This window comes from Phoca vitulina, unplaced genomic scaffold (genome assembly GCF_004348235.1).
Source record: "Phoca vitulina isolate PV1807 unplaced genomic scaffold, GSC_HSeal_1.0 scaffold34, whole genome shotgun sequence".
Classification (NCBI taxonomy): domain Eukaryota; kingdom Metazoa; phylum Chordata; class Mammalia; order Carnivora; family Phocidae; genus Phoca; species Phoca vitulina.
The window spans coordinates 4635700-4650095 of record NW_022589737.1 but is presented as its reverse complement, the minus strand read 5'-3'; the positions used below and the strand labels follow the sequence as shown (position 1 = coordinate 4650095).

Here is a 14396-nt window from a genome sequence, read left to right as displayed (position 1 = left end):
GAGGGCAATAGGACTTGAGTCCCTGACCTTGAAGAGATAGCACAACAAAAAGTCCACAGAGATACAGCATGGAAGCAGCAGTTTGAAAAACACCTGGGGCATAGGGGAGGGAGAGTTATTTCCTAACCTCAGAGTGTGTCATAGAGGGACAGAGATTGCTGGGAGATTCCTCCAGGAACAAAGCAGCTGGCAGGTGCCACTTCACTCCCCCACCCCCCAGATAAACACACTCGCCACCTATGGGAACTGGCAAACACTTGCTACCTAGCCCCCAGCCCTTTAGGGAATCCGCCCTTTCCTGTCATGCTCGCCTCAGTCCCACCCCTGCAGTTTCTCCTCCCTAGAGGACCAGCGCATACCTTGTCAGCAGTGTGTCTTCGACCTGTATGCGACATGTATGCTTTTCAAGGCCTTGGTTTAGGTGGCAGCAGGAGTGGTGGTGGGCCCCCTTCTGCAGAAGAATGAGTGCATGTTGTTAAAATTGTGAGCCCCACGCAAACTTTGCACCCCCCCCGCCACCTCCCGCCAGCTGGCCTTTGTTCAGTGCTGGCAGCAGGTCTCATTTTACAAGCTGATTGGCATCTTGCTAAAACTGCACACCTTGCCTGGCTACCAGGTCCAGGCAGCGGTGGGGCGGGGGGGGGGGGGGGGGGAGGGCACATCCCCTCTTGCTGATGCACAAACCTTGTAGGCACTGTGTGATTAGTCCCCTCCAATATGCTGTTGGCCAGAACCCGTTCAAACCAGGGCCACAAGACTGGCAGTGTGCAAGCAGCCCCCAAAGGGTCCAGCACCACACCAAAGTGACTCCTGTCCTTGGGAGAGAGGAATATAACCACCCACACCAGTCAGACTGCAGTTCTAGCAATAGGCTGGGGACAGACAGTTGGTCTGATTGCAGGGCCCACCCACCAAGGAAAACAAAAACACCTCAGGGGACAACACACAGGGGTCCCCTGCAGTTTGGTGCTACTGCATGTCTGGCAAATGCCTGGTCTGACTAAACTCATGCCCCAGACTGGTCCACTAACACCATAGAGAGGAAACACTTCCCACAACAGGCAAAGAGAGCCACAGCAGATGACTGGACTGAAGGAAAAAACAGCCCAGCCACAACAGTGGGGTGCACGCAACACACATAGCAGACACCCTTGAAGTGCCAGGTTCGAGTAAACATGGAACATTGCACTGCAGGGCACGACAGGATCTCTTCTTCATGAGGCCATTACTTTCAGGAGCAGGGGATGTACCTGACTTTTCTAACACATAGAAACAGGCACAGAGAGTTAGACAAAAGAGACAGAGGAATATGTCTCAAATGAAACAATAGGTCAAACCACAACAAGAGACCTAAGTGAAATGGAGATAAGTAATGTGCCTGATAGAGAATTTAAAATAAAAGTCATAATGATACTGACTGGACTTAAGAAAAGAGTGGAGGACATAGTGAGCCCTTAACAAAGACGTACAGAAGTACCAATCAGAGATGAAGAACACAATAAATGAAATTAAAAATACACTAGATGGAATAAATAGCAGACTAAAGGAAGCAGAAAATGAATCAGCAACCTAGAGGACAGAGTAATGGAAAGTAATCAGGCTGAACAGGTGAAAGGAAAAAAATTAAGCAAAATGCAAATAGACTTAGGGAACTCAGTGACTCTATCAAGCAAAATAACATTTGTATAATAGGGACCCCAGAAGAAGAAGAGAAAAGTGGGCAGAAAATTTATTTGAAGACATAATAGCTGAAAACTTCTTGAATCTGGGAAAGGAAACAGAAATCCAGATTCAGGAGGTACAGAGATCCTCCAAGGAAATCACCCCAAGGAGGTTCACACCAAGACACATAGTAATTAAAATAGCAAAAAGTAGTGGTAAAGAGAGAATTTTAAAAGCAGCAAGAGAAAAGAAGACTGATATATAAAAGGGAAACCCCATAAGGCTATTAGCAGATTTTTCAGCAGCAACTTTGCAGGCCAGAAGGGAGTGGTATGATATAGTCAAAGTGATGAAAGGAAAAAACTGCATCCAAGAATATGCTATCCAGCAAGGCTGTCATTCAGAATAGGAGAGAAAGAGTTTGCTGGACAAACAAAAGTTATAGGAGTTCATGACCACTAAACCAGCCCTATAGGAAATGTTAAAAGGGGACTCTTTCAGTGGAAGGAAAAGACCATAAGTAAGAGTAAGAAAAGTAGGAAGCACAAAAGCAGTAAAAATAAGTATACATGTAAAAATCAGTCAAGGGATTCACAAAATAAAAGGATGTAAAGTATGACATCCACATACCTAAAACATGGGGTGGGGGAGAGGAGTAAGGAATGAGTTCAAACTTAAGTGTCCCATCCACTTAATATAGCCTGCTGTATGCAGAAGGTGTTATGTACAAACCTAATGGTAACCACAAACCAAAAATCAGTAATAGACATGGAAAAAATCAAGAGAAAGGAATCTAAGTATATCACTAAAGAGAGCCAGCAAACTGTGAGAGAAGCAAGAGAATATCAGAGAACTACAAAGACAATCACAAAACAAGTAACAAAATGGCAATAAATACATACCTATCAGTAATTACTTTAAATGTAAGTGGATTAAATGCTTCAATTGAAAGACATAAAGTGACACAATGGATAAAAAAACAAGACCTATTTATATGCTGCCTACGAGAGACTCATTTCTGACCTCAAGACACATTCAGATTGAAAGTTAGGGGATGGAGAAACATTTATTATGCAAGTGGATGTGAAAAGAAGCCAAGATAGGAATACTTTTATCAGACAAAATGAGGACTTTAAAACAAGACTATAATGAGACAAGGAAGGACACTGTATAATAATGAAGGGAACCAACCATCCAACAAGAGGATATAACAATTGTAAATATTTACGCACCCAATATGATTGGAGCAAATACATAAAACAGTTAATAACAAACATAAAGGAACTAATTGATAGCCATATGATAATAGTGGGGGTCTTTAACACCCCATTTACATCAATGGACAGATCGTCCAAACAGAAAACCAACAAAAAACAGTGGTTTTTTAATGACACACTGGACCAGATGGATTTAACAGATACATTCAGAACAGTCCATCCTAAAATAGCAGAATACACATTCTTTTCAAGTGCACACAGAACATTCTCCAGAATAAATCACATATTAGACCACAAAATAAGTCTCAACAAATTAAAAAAGATTAGTCATATCGTGCATTTTTTTTTTTTTTTTGACTACAGTGCTATGATTGATACTAGAAATAAACCACAGGAAAAAAAATCTGGGAAGAGCACAAATACATGGAGGTTAAATAACAGACTACTAAACAATGAGTGGGTCAACCAAGAAATCAAAGAAGAAATCAAAAATTACAGGGAGAGAAATGAAAATGAAAACACAGTGGCTCAAAATCTTTGGGATGCAGCCAAAGCTGTTCTGAGGGGGAAGTTTATAGCAATACAGGCCTACCTCAAGAAGCAAGAAAAATCTGAAATGAACAACCTAACCTTGCATCTTAACGAACTAGAAAAAAGAACAAACAAAACCCCAGACCATTAGAAGGAAGGAAATAATAAAGATTTGAGCAGAAATAAATGATATAGAAACTAAAAAATAGAACAGATCAATGAAACCAGGAGTTGGTTCTTTGAAAAGATTAACAAAATTGATCCACCTCTAACCAGACTCATCAAAAAAAAAAAAAAAAAAAAAAAAAAGAGAGGACTTCAAATAAACAAAATCAGAAATGCAAGAGGAGAAATAACTAGCACGACAGAAATGCAAACAATTGTAAGGGAATATTACGAAAAATTATATGCCAACAAGTTGGACAGCCTAGAAATGGGTGAATTCCTAGAAATATATAACCCACCAAAACTAAAGCAGGAAGAAATAGAAAATTTGAACAGACCAATTACCAGCAATGAAATTGAATCAGTAATACTAAAAAAAAAAAACTCCCCACAAACAAAAGTCCAGGCCCAGACAGCTTCACAGGTGAATTGTATCAAACAGTTAAAGAAGAGTGAATACCTATTCTTCTCAAACTTTCCCCCCAAAATGGAAAAGGAAGTAAATCTCCCAAATTCCTCTGAAGTCAGCATTACCTTGATACCAAAACCAGATAAAAACACCACAAAAAGGGAGAACTACAGGTTAATATCTCTGATGAATATAGATATAAAAATTCTCACCAAAATATTAGCAAACTGAACACAATACATTAAAAAGTTACGACAATTAAGTGAGATTTATTCCTGGGATGCAAGAGTGGTTCAATATTTGCAAATCAATCAAAGTGGTACATCAATAAGAGAAAGGATAAAAACCATATGATCATTTCAATAGATGCAGAAAAAGCATTTGACATAGTACAACATCCATTCATGATAAAAGCCCTCAACAAAGTAGGTTTAGAGGGAACATACCTCTAATAATGAAGGCCATATATGAAAAACTACAGTGAACATCTTCTTCAGTGGGGAAAAACAGAGCTTTTCCTTTAAGGAACAAGACAGGGATGTCCACTTTCACTACTTTTATTCAACATAGGACTGGAAGTTTTAGCCACAGCAACCAGTCAATCAGATAACAAAAAATTAAAGGCATCCAGATTGGTAAGGAAGAGGTAAAACTTTCACTCTTTGCAGATGACATGATACTATATATATGTATATATATATATATAAGCCTAAATATTCCAAAATACTAGTAGAACTAATCAATGAATTCAGTAAAGTTGCAGGATACAAAATCAATGTACAGAATCTGTTAAATTTCTACACAGTAATAGTGAAGCAGCAGAAAGAGAAAATAAGAAAACAATCCCATTTACAGTTGCACCAAAAATAACAAAATACCTAGGAATAAACTTAACCAAGGAAGTGGAAGACCTGTACTCTGGAAAACTATAAAACATTGATGAAAGAAATTGATGACAAAATAAAGAATGGAAAGACATTCCATGCTCATGGATTGGAAGAAAAAATATTGTTAAAATGTATATACTACTAGAAAGAGTGTAAACATTTAATGCAATCCCTATCAAAATACCAACAGCATTTTTCACAGAACTAGCACAAGCAAGTTTAAAATTTGTGTGGAACTGCTAAAGACACTGAATAGCCAAAGCAGTCTTGTAAAAGAAAAACAAAACTGGAAGTATCACATTTCCAGACTTCAAGCTGTAGTATTCAGAACAGTATGGTACTGGTACAAAAAGAGACACAAAGATCAATGGAACAGAATAGAAAGCCCAGAAATAAACCCACAATTATGTGGTCAAGTAATCTTCAATGAAGGTGGCAAGAATAGGCGATGGGAAAAAATGTCCCTTCAACAGATGGAGTTGAGAAAACTGGACAGCTACATGGAAAAGAATGAAACTGGATCACTTCCTTCATCATACAGAAAAACAAATTCAAAATGAATTAAGGACCTAAATGTGAAACCTGAAACCATAAAAATCCTTGAAGAGAACACAGGTAGTAATTTTTCTCACATCAGCTGTAAAAACATCTTTTTTGATATGTTTCTGGAGGCAAGAGAAACAAAATAAAAAATAAGCTATTGGGAGTATATAAAAATTTTGCACAGCAAATGAAACAGCCAACAAAACTAAAAGACAATCTACTGAATAGGAGAAAATATTTGCAAATGACGTATCCAATAAGGTGTTAGTATTCAGAATATATAAAGAACTTAAAGAGCTCAACACCAAAACCCCCAAGTAATCTAGTTAAAAATAGGCAGAAGACATGAACAGAGATTTCTTCAAAGAAGACATCCAGATGGCCAGCAGATATATGGAAATATGCTCAACATCACTCATCAGCAGAGAAATGCAAATCAAAACCTCAATGAGATATCAGCTCACACCTGTCAGAATGGCTAAAATAAAAAACTGAGTAAGTGTTGGCAAGGATGTGGAGAAAAAGGAACCCATCTGTATTGTTGGTGGGAATGCAAACTGGTACAGCTATTGTGGAAGACAGTATGGAGGTTCCTCAAAAAATTAAAAATAGACCTAACCTATGATCCAGTAATCACAGTACTGGGTGTTTATTCAAAGAATATGAAAACACTAATTTGAAGGGATATATGCACCCCTATACTTACCGCAGCATTACTTACAATAGCCAAATTATGGAAACAGCCCATGTCCATCGATAGATGAATGGATAAAGAAGGTGTGATATATACAATGGAATATAAATTCAGCCATAAAAAGATGAAATCTTGCCATTTGCAACAACACGGGTTTATCTAGAGAGTATAATGCTAAGTGAAGAAATCCTTCTCACGAAGATGGTGCCGAAGGCCAAGAAGGAAGTCCCTGCCCCTCCCAAAGCCAAAGCCAAAGCTTTGAAGGGCAAGAAAGCGGTGCTGAAGGGCGCCCACAGTCACACAAAGAAAGATCCACACATCACCTACATTCCAACGACCCAAGACACTGTGTCTCCGAAGGCAGCCCAAATATCCTCGAAAAAGCACCCCCCAGGAGAAACAAGCTTGATCACTGTGCCATCATCAAGGTGCCCCTGACTACTGAGTCAGTCATGAAGAAAATAGAAGACAACAATACACTTGTGTTCATTGTGGATGTCAAGGCCAACAAGTACCAGATCAGACAGCCTGTGAAGAAGCTCTACGACATTGACATGGCCAAGGTCAACACCTTGATCAGGCCTGATGGAGAGAAGAAGGCATATGTTTGGCTCCTGACTATGATGCTTTCTTTGGATGTTGCCAACAAAATTAGGATCATCTAAACTGAGTCCAGCTGGCTAAATCTAAATTTTTTCACCATTAAAAAAAAAATAATGCTAAGTGAAATAAGCCAGTCATAGAAAGACAAATACCATATGATTTCACTCATACCTGGAACTTAAGAAACAGACAAAAGAACAAGGAAGAAAAAAAAGACAAAGCAAAAAACAAATTCTTAACTAAGAGAACAAATCAGTGGTAACCAGAGGTGAGGTGGGGGTGGGTGTGTGAAACAGGTGAAGGGGATTAAGAGTACACTTGTCTTCATGAGTACTGAGTAATATGTGGAATTGTTGAATCACTGTATTGTATACCTGAAATTAATATAACACTGTATGTTAACTATACTGGAATTAAAAAAAAATTACGTGGGTGAAATAAATCAAGTTAGACTTGGGAATTTCATCCTTTGGTTAGTGAACTAGGAATAGGACTTAGGGATGAGGAATGAAGTAGTTGGAAGGGAGGAGGGGTGAGACTGTCTTGCATATCTCTAAGAGAAAGAGAATCATTTACCCTGGCTGGTTTTAACTGGACATTGGTCCAGAAATAGAAGAGTAGAAGCCCTAACTACTTTCATTCAGCCTTAATTTTTAAAAAGCCTAAAATTAAAAGAAAAATTGACTCACAAATTATAGTAGTACTAAATGAAAAACTTTAAGGGGAAAAGGTTAATGACACAAAGAGTTTTGCTAATATAAAGCATGACGGGCACTTTGTTTTTGTAATGAAGAATAGCAAAGTGTATTTAACCGTCAAGCCACAACATATAGAGAACAGGAAGGAGAAAGATTTATCTTAAATTTAAATCTCTACTAATTATTTTATCATGAAATTGATTTCTGACTAGATTGTAAGAAGTACTGCTGTGATATTCTGCTTTAACAAAGTCTACACTGACATCCTCTGTGAGATAACTGCGATTTCTGTTAAGCTTGTTTTAGGAGACTGTGTTTGTTTAGAATGTTTCATACAGAAAACTGTTCACTTAAAGTTATAAACTGTTTCTCATGGGTATAGAATTTGCCATCAAGCTTATAACATTGATCTCATTGATTTTGACTTTACAGATTTTGTTTTAAATGAATCAACTAATACAAAAAATAATTGTTAAAAAAATAATTGTTGATAGTTCAGGACATTTTGTTAATTATTCTGTTGGATCTATATTTCCTTTGTTACCTTCTTACTCTTGCCATCTTCGTTGGTGATCTGATGAGTAGTTGTGGCATTATATTTTGTTGCCTTTCTTCTCTTTCCTGTATTTACTCTAGGTTTTCTCTTTGTGTAAACTATGAAGTTTACATAAAATATCATATGATATCCTGTTTTAAGCTGGTAAGAACCTAAGTTGGATTTCATAGAAAAACTGGTCTTCTTCAGCTCACATTTTAGGTTACCGTTATTACAACTTATATTTTTTTATATTTGGTATCTATTTAAAAGCTATTGCAGCTATAGTCATTTTTAATTTGTCTGTCAACTTTTATACTAGAGTTAAAAGAGATTTATATATCACTCTTTTGATAATAATTTTGAATTTGTGCATTTACCTTTATTCTTGAATTTTATACGTTTATGTTTTTACCTTGTTAATTAGTACCTTTTCATTTCAGCTTGAAGAATTCTCTTTAGAATTTCTTGTAATGCAGTGAACTCCCCCTGCTGTTATTTGTTTGGGAAAGTATCTCTCCTTCATTTCTGATGGGCAGCTTGCCATGTCAGTTTTCTTCTTTCAGTACTTTGAACATATCATCCCACTCTCTCGTGGTCTGCAAAATTTCTGCTGATAATGCTATGGGGATTCCCTTGTACATGAAAGTCTCTTTTCTCTTGCTGCTTTTGAAATTCTTTTTGTTTGATTTTTGACTAATTATAATGTGTCATGGTCAAATCCTCTTTGGGTTCAATATGTTTGGTGATGTTTGAGCTTCACATACCTGGATATCCGTATCTCTTCTCAAATTGATCAGCCATTATTTCTTTAGATACACTTTCTGTCCCTTTTTCTCCTTCTTCTCTTGGGACTCCAGTAATGCATGTATTGTTACACTTAATGTATCCTGTAAGTTCTGTAGTCTTTCTTCATTCTTTTTCCATTTCTTTTTCTTTTGCTCTTCTGACTAGATAATTTCAAAATACCCGTGTCTTCAAGCTCATTGATTATTTCTTCTACTTTGAGATTGAGTCTGTTGTTGATGTTCTCTATTGAATTTTCATTGCAGTCATTATATTCCTTAGCTCTGTGTTTTCAAAAAATCATTTCTATGTCTTAAACTTCTCATTTTGTTCATGTACTATTTCCCTAAGTTTGTTTAGTTGTCTTTTTTTTTTTTTGGTATTTCACTAAATTTCTTTAAGATGATTATTCTGATTTAAAAAAGATGATTATTCTGAACTTTTTGTCTGTTACCTCCTAGATCTTTCTTTTTTAGGGTTACTTATTAGGTCACCCCTCCTCCCTTCCAACTACTTCATTCCTCATCCCTATGTCCTATTCCTATGTCATGTTTCCCTGATTTGTCATGATCCTTATGTTCTTGCATTGGTGTCTGCACATTTGAGGAAGTGGTCTCCTCTTCCAGTTTTTATAGGTTCATTTGACAGGGGAAGACTTTGAACAGTCACCCTGGCTGGTGAGTTTGAATGGGCCAGCTGGTAGCATCTATAGGTAGTCAGTGCTTGCTGCTGAGATCTTGATAGATGAAGCCACTGCACATTTTTTGAGGTCAGGTGGATTGTCGGCTTGGCTCTGTCATCAGGTAGAACCACTTGCAGGGCTGTGATTGCACATGGATATAGGCTGGGCTCAGTAATCATCTCTGGTTAGTTGTGGCCACACTCGGTACTGAAATGGCCAGGTCATGCCAGACTGGTGTTTGTATTTAGGTGGGTCCTCAGGCTGGGCTCTGTGATTGAGGGAGGCTAAAGGCTGTCTGTGCTTTTGGGCAGGGGCACAGGCCGGTCTCTGTGATGATGGAGGGTGTGCGCATCTTCTGCTGTATTTGGGCATGGTAACTGGTTGGATTTTCTACCTGGTCAGGGATTCTGGCTATGCCTGGTCAAGAGTGTTCACTGACTGGTCTCCCAGCCTGGCAGGGTCACAAGCTGTGCCTTGCATCTGAGTGCAGCCTGGAGGCCAGGCTCTACAGTCTGGTAGTGTCACTGACTGCTCTCTCTAGTTGGCTGGTCTGTTGATTGGAGACCCTCAACCAGGCAAAACTGATGACTGTGTCCCCTGGGCTGATCTGGTCACCATTTTGTCTCTGAAGATGGGCAGAAGTGCAGGTGGGGCTTTCTTATTAGGCAAGGTTGCTGGCAGGGACATGTGCCACCACCAATATCCATTGACTGGTTTCTTTGTGCCCCATCCCCTTTCTTTGTTACTAAGTGATCCCAGGTGGTCTATCCCTGCCAATTCCTTCAGTGTTCCCGTGAGGCAAGACAGAAGTGGACCTTCTAAAGTTTATCCCTCAGCATTGGGGAAGCTAGATATCTCTCGAGGGCTCTTTTTTTCTAAGGAAAAACCATAGCCCTAGGGAATCCCTTTCAGTGTGGTGCTATGCTGGCCTGGGAAAGGGCTGATTGTCATCGTGAAACTACTCCTCTTTCCCTTCTAATATGACTTTTCCCAGTCTTGTGGTCTTAAGTGTTTGTGTTGGCCTTACCTCCCAAGTTCTAAGATTTTCACAAAGATATTCTTGTGTGTTGATAGTTGCTAATGTCTGTTTTTGTGGGGGGCGGTCTAGAGTCTGGGTTCTCTGTTTCTTCCATCTTCTTGATATCACTACTCATATAATCTCTTTATGTCTTTCTTTCCTTCTGGGATTTTCATAATGCATGTGGTCTTCTTGAAGGTACCCTACTAGTTCCTGAGCAACATTTCACTTTTTTTTTTTTAAATTTCTTTCTCTTTCTGTTCTTTGGACTGTATACAGGTTTCTCCTGCTTTCTGAAACTTTGTGTTATACTACTTTGCTTTGATGAAGACCTATGTTAGTACAGTAATGGCTCTTTTCATAAAAGTGAAAATCCTTTTTGGATTTCTTTGAATTAGCAAAAACAGGTACTAACTAATAGAGGTCTTTCATAAAAGTGAGGTGGTGTAATGCAGACTTTTGGAAAACAGAGAATACTCTTTGCTTTATACCATTTTCGCTTTTTTTTTTTTTTTAAATTATGTTATGTTAGTCACCATACAATACATCATTAGTTTTTGATGTGGTGATCCACGATCCATTGTTTTCATATAACACCCAGTGCTCCATGCAGTACGTGCCCTCCTTAATACCCATCACCGGGCTAACCCATCCCCTCACCCACCTCCCCTCTAAAACCCTGTTTGTTTCTCAGAGTCCGTAGTCTCTCATGGTTCATATCTTCCTCCCATTCCCCCCTTCATTTTTCCCTTCCTTCTCCTAATGTCCTCCATGCTATTCCTTATGTTCCACAAATAAGTGAAACCATAGATAATTGACTTTCTCTGCTTGACTTATTTCACTTAGCATAATCTCCTCCAGTCCCATCCATCCAGGAATACCCATCCCAAAGTTGGGTATTCATCCTTTCTGATGGCTGAGTAATATTCCATTGTATATATGGACCACATCTTCTTTATCCATTCATCTGTTGAAGGGCATCTTGGCTCTTTCCACAATTTGGCTGTTGCGGACATTGCTGCTGTGAACATTGGGGTGCATATGGCCTTTCTTTTCACGACATCAGTGTCTTTGTGATAAATACCCAGGAGTGCAATTGCTGGGTCATAGGGTAGCTCTATTTTTAATTTTCTGAGGCACCTCCACACTGTTTTCCAAAGTGGCTGTACCAACTTGCATTCCCACCAACAGTGTAAGAGGTTTCCCCTTTCTCCACAACCTCTCCAACATTTGTTGTTTCTTTCCCTGTACATTTTTGCCATTCTAACTGGTGTAAGGTGGTATCTCAATGTGGTTTTGATTTGAATTTCCCTGATGGCTAAGGATGATGAACATTTTTTCATGTGTCTGTTAGCCATTTGTATGTCTTCTTCAGAGAAGTGTCTGTTCATGTCTTCTGCCCATCTTTTGACTTGATTATTTGTTTTTTGGGTGTTGAGTTTGAGAAGTTCTTTATAGATCTTGGATACCAGCCCTTTATCTGTAGTGTCATTTGCAAATATCTTCTCCCATTCTGTGGGTTGTCTCTTTGTTTTGTTGACTGTTTCCTTTGCTGTGTGGAAGCTTTTTATCTTGATTAAGTCCCAAAACTTCATTTTTGCTTTTGTTTCACTAGCTTTTGGAGATGTATCTTGAAAGAAGTTGCTGCGGCCGATGTCAAAAAGGTTACTGCCTATGTTCTTCTCTAGGATTTTGATGGATTCCTGTCTCACACTGAGGTCTTTCATCCACTGGCTTTTAAAAGGTTTCAAAGAAACGCTCTACTTTTGGATAGTGGGGGAAACTTGTATTTTGACTTACCCTATCTTTAAGTAAGCTGATTCTTCTTCTTGCCCAAATCTGCTGTTGATCCCTTTAGTGAATTTTTAGTTTTAGTTAGTATTTAGATCCCTTTAGTTAGAACTATTAGTCATTACCCAAATTTGTTTTTTGTTCCCTTTTTTACTTTATCTTCATTGATACTTTCATTTATTTATACATTGTTTTTCAGGTTTCCTTTAGTTTTCTTTGAGCTCTTTGAGTGTGTTTTATATAGTATATTTAAGATGTTAGGTCCTATATCTGGACTTCTCAGGGATCACTTCTTTTGGCTTATTATTATTTTTTCTTGTGAATGACCCATATGTTCCTGTTTTCTTTGTATATTTTGTTAGTTTTGTTGTTGTTGTTGCATACTGGACATTTGGATATTATAATGTGATAACCACGGAAATCAGATTCTATCCCTTACCACAGGTTTGCTGTTTTTGATCCTAAAGGCTGCAGTCTGTGTTTTTAGTGACTTTTCCAGACTGTTTTTGAAGAGATTGTGTTCCACGTCCTATGTGCTCACTGACATTTCTTCTTTTACTTGTGTTCAGATAGTGTTTTGTTAGGGAATTCCTTGAATGCCAAGAACTAAAAATAAAAAATAAAGAAAATAAATAATAAGCCAGTCTTTGCACATTTCCTTTGTGTTGAGAGACTCATTCATCAGTTAACCAGGCTCTTTATAGCTAGCTCTGTCTTAGCTTGGAGAGTAGAGGTGAAAGCTTAGGAAATCCTTATGTCTTTTGTGCATGTGTCCTACCCTGAACATATTCATGGCTTTCTAAATGTCCCAGCATACACAGACACTTTTGAATGCTCTCATTTCCCAAGGAACCTCTCTCCTCAGCTCTTTCTCCTGGGCATTAAGCTGTCTATATTATGTCTTAGCTATAATCTTTTGCTTTAAGTAACTGAAGACTTTTAGTTCACTTTACAATATTTTAGCAATGCTGTTTTTTTAAAATCCCCAGGTGAAAAAGAGACGTGTACCTTATGTCAACCCTTCATGTAACTGCCAGACAGACAGATCAGAACAGACAGATACCTTAGTTTGTTAATGATGTCTCTGCTCCTTCCAGACGCAAGGAGGAGGGTCCTACAAGAGTACTGCTGAGATGGGGAGGGGTGGAGCAAGGTTGGGTAAAAATACCACAAAGGTTTCCTGCAAGTTACAAGTTGGTTTTTTTCTTGATTCATTGTTCTCATGGTGATTGTAAACTTTCTACTGTATTCTAGACTACTGAGAAATTTGTTTGTGAGCGTTTTTGCTTGTTTTTTCGTGTTTCTGTGAAGGGAATGGAGTTTGGAGTTGCCTACCCTGCCATTTTATTGACACCATTTGACCATCCTTCTTTTCTGTTAAGTCCTCCCCGCCTATCTTTTTGCCTTTTTGGGAAGTTTCTTCTCCTCTTCCTCACTCTCCCCTCTGCCCTAGTTCTTTCTAGGAAGGTTGATTTTATTTCTAGTCTTTATTTCTTTTGTAGTTATGGCCATTTTAAAATTCTGTACTCTTCCTTGTGGTTTGGATGTTCAGGAGTTGTTCCCCCCCCCCCCCTGAGGGGGACTAAAAATTGTGAGATATCTTTTTGTGCTTTACTGCTGAGCTACCAGTTTTCTGAACTGAGGGAGAGCATGTGCTCTTTCTCTGTCTCTTCTTTGCTGCCTGGTTGCTAGTTCTCTTTGTTCTCCAGTCCTTTCCGTAATCTCCTGTGCCAATGGAGAGCTCTCTTCTGTCTACCCTACTGTGAACCTTGGTGTAGAGCTGCTTCTTACTCTCTGAAGTCCTGGGTTGCCTCCAGGGGTTTCTCCTGGCTTTTCTGTGCTACCTCCAGCCTTCAGTTGTTGAATATCTTGAATGCCTCAGAAGGAGCTCTCTGAGCTTTCTTGCCCTGCTCCCCGAGCTTTCTTGCCCTGCTCCCCATCTGCAGTGGTTAGCTGCAGTGTGCTCGGGGAGACGCTGCACACTTCACAGGTTCATCTCTCTCCATGCTCCTGCTCTTCCCCCAGCCTTTGGTGCACTGAGCCTGTAACCTGGGATCAGATGGGCATGGTCTCTTTGCTACAGGTTTCCCTTGGAATTTTCCTTCATTACTCCAGTCCACATGCAGTCTTCAGGGTTTGGCTGGTTTCTCCTTACCCTGTCTAGTGTAGGTTCTT

The 14396-nt window shown here is 39.0% G+C and overlaps 1 protein-coding gene and 1 pseudogene across 7 annotated transcripts in view; both read left to right on the top strand.

Moving 5' to 3' along the window:
* Positions 1–14396, top strand: part of ARHGAP32 (Rho GTPase activating protein 32) — a 311240-nt gene that overhangs the window by 178612 nt on the left and 118232 nt on the right. The window lies entirely within an intron of this gene.
* Positions 6236–6876, top strand: LOC116645776 (annotated as a pseudogene).